Source organism: Arachis ipaensis, chromosome B07, assembly GCF_000816755.2.
Source record: "Arachis ipaensis cultivar K30076 chromosome B07, Araip1.1, whole genome shotgun sequence".
In the NCBI taxonomy this organism is placed as follows: Eukaryota; Viridiplantae; Streptophyta; class Magnoliopsida; order Fabales; family Fabaceae; genus Arachis; species Arachis ipaensis.
The window spans coordinates 121,399,359-121,404,277 of NC_029791.2; positions in this window are offsets into that span (position 1 = coordinate 121,399,359).

The following is a 4,919-nucleotide window of genomic DNA, read 5'->3' on the forward strand; positions in this document are numbered from 1 at the left end:
CTCATTTGTGAAATTTTTTTTTCTTAATTCAATGAATGACAAGCAACTACAAACTCTCCCAAAGAAGAAAGAAAAAAGAATGAACAAGGACTAAATAGAAAAAATACAGAAGCTAAAAAAATAGATAACTTGTAGTGAAAGTAAACTGAACTATTATTAACAAAAATGATAGCAACTATACCTCAATTACATAGAAAGAGTTATTTATAGCCTAGTGCATCAAGTAAAAGTCAGAGACTCTCACAACTACTAAAAGAAAACTAACTATTTTAACACTTGAGTCTTGATTTTCTTGTTCTGTTTTGCTACTTAACTTAACTAAGTTGGTACGGCCCCTTAACTAGTAAATATTATTATTTTGATCAGTAATAATTTATATTCATATTTATAGATGTTTTGTACCCAATAAACATATAATACCTATATTTATTAGAATTTTACACACATAAATTAATATAGTTTACACTCATATTTTTTTAAAATTTGCACACATAAATTAATAAAATTTATTTGTTAAAAATAATTTAGTATTTATGTTATCTAAATCAGATAAAAAATACTAAAAATTGATGGCCCAAAAATTTTTGACTAAGCATAATTTTGAAACTAACGGCGCATACATTTAACTACGTTTCAGTCTTAATCTGGAACATAGAACATTTAATCTTATGTGGAATTGTGGATGAGATTCAATATATGTAAGAGATGTAAGTAAGCAAAGTTGTAAGCAAAGAAAGTAGGTTTAGATTGGTTTTAAAATCTATGGAAGTGACAAAATAATTTAGGTATCATAGTCATGAATGTTCCAAAATATTTATCTACTCGTATTAATAAGAGAAACAACAAAATATAAAAATATATTCAAAAATAATATATACATCTAAAACTTCTATCTATTAACTAGTTTGTTATAGATTAAGTCCAAGCTAAAAAGAAAATGAGATCTAAAAAGGTCATTACAAAAAAGGATCCATAGAAAAGAAAGAATTAAGATCTGAAAAATCTCAAAATTTTCGAATTGATGCTTTAAAATTGGCATGAGAAAATGATTATGAGCCGATAAATATTAAAATGCTTATAATGGATGTAACAAACAGAATCATGATACCTTGTTAAAAAGAAAAGTCGTTATTTCAGTAAACGGAGGGGAAAATGCTATAAGAAAAAAGAAAGAATTGAAAAGAATAAATCTATCTTTCATAATCACAAAAGACAAAACATACAAAGCTAACTTAAGCATGACACTGTCATTGTAGGTACCTTCTTCAACGTAATTAATCTTGTTGGTGCATGATTCTACGAGTTGTCAAGTTTCATCAACATTGAAATAGCAAGAAATACTCTGAATATATAATTATTACTTTTTGTTGTTTTTTTTTTTATTTATTCGTTAAACATTCAATCAATCTATTTGTTCAGAAGTGTTTTTACTCTTCCAAATTTAAAAATTACCTGAACAAAATTGTAGAAAATAGGTTAGAGATAGGATGTTAGCGTCATCCTCCTATTTCGAGTTTCTAATGTCTCGATGGTGGGGGGTGTTCTTGCAAGGACTTCGACACTCAAGTTAGCATGGATCACAAGAGAAACTAAATTAGAGATCATACTTTAGTGTACGTACTTTTTATGAGCTATTCTAATCTTATGCTTGATATCTTATTGTGATCTTCCTTCATATAATATTTTTAGGCCTTTATATAGTCAATATTATAACATTCTCTTCTAATAGTAGAATCAATTAATTAGTATAACATTCTTTATAGGATGGTTACAATGTAATAATTAACCTCATAAAATTGAGTTATTAGATATTAAAATGAGTTATGAGAAATTAGTGTTCTCTTTGTAACATATCTTTTAGAATCCAAGAGAATACTTAATTATCAAATCGGTTTCTTAGAACTTCTTATACTCTTAAACCTAACTTTTAGTATTAGGCCTATAAAAATATTTCAGAACACTATTCAACCTACAAGCTAAGATAAAGTTAAATACAAATAGTATTATTATATTATCAATTATGTTAGGTACATATAAAAAGATTAGGAAAGTTTTCACCTGTACCAGCCACTTTAGTGGTACTTCGGTAAACCAAGTACGGATTCAGTGAGCAGAAGGATTTTTGTCTTTTTCTGCTATGTGAAATGGCAAAAAAGTACATGGAAGAACATGATAAAGACGGTTGAGAGTAGTTCTTTTGCAAGGCATGTATGGGTGGAGAGCTGAGCCAGCCATATAAGTATGTGAAAACTTTGTTTTGTTGGATTCTCAACTTGATAGACTTTTACAAACGTATTTTTAAAACAAAAAATAAAATAAAATTCAAGTAAATAAAAAATCAAAAAAATTTTTTATTTTTAAATAATTAAATATACAATATATAAATACAAAAAATATGAATATTTTTTATTCATTAAGATTAATTATTATATAATTTTTTTTATAATATTAAAAAATTATATTAAAATAATATTTTAAACTGTAACATAAAAATATAAAATAATTAAAATTTGAGTAAAGTATTGTTTTTGTCCCCAACGTTTGGGGTAAGTCCCAAAGTTGTCCCTAACATTTCAATTGTCCTATTTAAGTCCCTAACGTTTCAAAATTGACTTAATGTTGTCCTGCCATTAGGGATCCATTAACAGAATTGACGGCGGAACAAAATTGAGACGATTTTGAAACGTTGGGGACTTAAATAGGATGAAAACGTTAGGGACAAAAACGATATACAAAAATAAATAGAGTCACCCTAATCACATCTCTATGTAAATTAAATGAGTCAGACTAGATTTAGCTTTCTATATAAATCAAAACAGTCTGGTTCGATTTATACATATTTGCATGTTATTCTAGTAAATCTAATCAGGTTGTTTCGATTTATGCATGCGTACATGCTATCCTAGTAAATCTAAACATAGTGATTAGATTTACACATGCATAAATCAAAACAGGGTGATTAGATTTATATAGAGAGCTAAATCTAGTCTAGGTCATTCGATTTACTTAGAGAAGTGATTGGGGAGATTCATATAATATTTTTTAATAATCATATTTTTTTATTCATTTGATAATTTAAATAATTATCAATAACTTTATACTATTCACATACGGTTTCTACCTTCTTCGATTCTCCATATTTATAGTTGCACTAAATTTTCGTATTTTTTTTTGTTTTAGTTAAGTTTAAAATTTTAAACATTATTTTAGATTAGTAACATACACGAACAAAAAATTATTAATTTCTAAAAAAATCGATGTAATTTAAAATTGTTCATTTGAAATTAACACATTATTTTTATAAAAACCAACACATTTAAATTAGTATTCAAGCAAAAAAAAATTAGTATTAAAAAAGAATAAAAAATTAAAATTTTTAATAAATTTTATTTGAACATATATAATTAAAAATTTAAATGTGTTGGTTTATATAAATATAATGAGTTGGTGGTTTTAAATGGACAATTTTAATTCACTAATTTTACGTAAATTCATATATTTTTCTAAAAATTAGTAATTTTTTACGTGTACACTAATAATTTAAAATTGATGTTTATCTCTATTGTAATTTGAAACCATTTATTTTGAATTGTTCAGTACAAATAAACATGAAAAAGTTATTAATGGAATCAAATATTATTTTCTCCAAGAGAACCTTATTTAGTTTATTTAATGGGATAAAATATTATTTTGGTTCTCAATGTTTTGGCCAAATCCTAATTTGGTCCTTAACGTTTCAAACGTCATACTTCAATAAAAAAAATTTTAAATCTCCTATTTCAATCCCAAAAAATATTTAAGCAGGTTTAATGTTGTCCTACCATTAAATTTGACACAAGCAATTCGCATATTGAATAGCCAATAACATTCGATTTCAGTATATAAGTAATATCGATCCACCAACGGTCACTAATATAAAAATTTTTTCTTTTGATTTTGAAGCGTTCATAATTGATTATTAAGATTTAAAATTTTGTACCAAAAAAATGAGAAAAATGTTATAAAAAGATTTTGACTATATATTTTTTTTAATATATAGAAGAAGATATGACTTAATTAGTAATATTATTAACGTCTATATCAGTCATTTTATTAACTATTAGTGTTAAATTTAATAGTAAGACTATATTAAATCTGTTTAAAATTTTTTGGAATGAAAATAGTATTTAAAATGTTAAAGACTAAATTAAAATTTGTTCCAAATATAAAAAATCAAAAATACTACTTTATAAAGAAAAGAGAGTGTGGCACGTTTTTTTACTATACTATATTAATACTAAATAGATGTATAAGACTTAGTTCCATTTGTTATCTGTGAGTCGGATTTCTCAGCCTAAATAATAAACCAAAAAAAAAATAAAAAAGACTGTAAATTTAACAATTATGGTTTCAGAGTTTGTAATCTCATAAAATAATACTAGCCAAAAATCATACAAAAATGATGCACTTAAAAATTATTCATTATCCTTAAATTAATATAAGAAAAATTATGTACCAAAAAGGTCTATTAACCGTTCAATAAAGAAATCAGCCAAACCAAAACAAAAGGTCATGACAAAAAAAACAAACCAAAACAAAATGTCATGACAAAAAAAAAATCGAAAACATAAGGTAAGCCATCCAAAAAACCAACGACTAAGCCACCAAGCCATGCCATCAACAAGAAAAGCTTGTGTCAAGAGGCAGCAGGATGTAATTTCCATAAATCATACCTCGTGGAACGCAAAATTTGATACACACCTCACAATGCTTTTCATTATAAACACATGTTACATAGAAAATCACAACCCTTTGTTTAATTAATTATTAAATCTAATGGACACTTTACATGGATCATGAGAGTTTCAAAAAAGTGCTCTGTACCATTTGAAAACTTTCCAAAAGATTAATCACTAAAATAGTTATTCGTATAAATTATA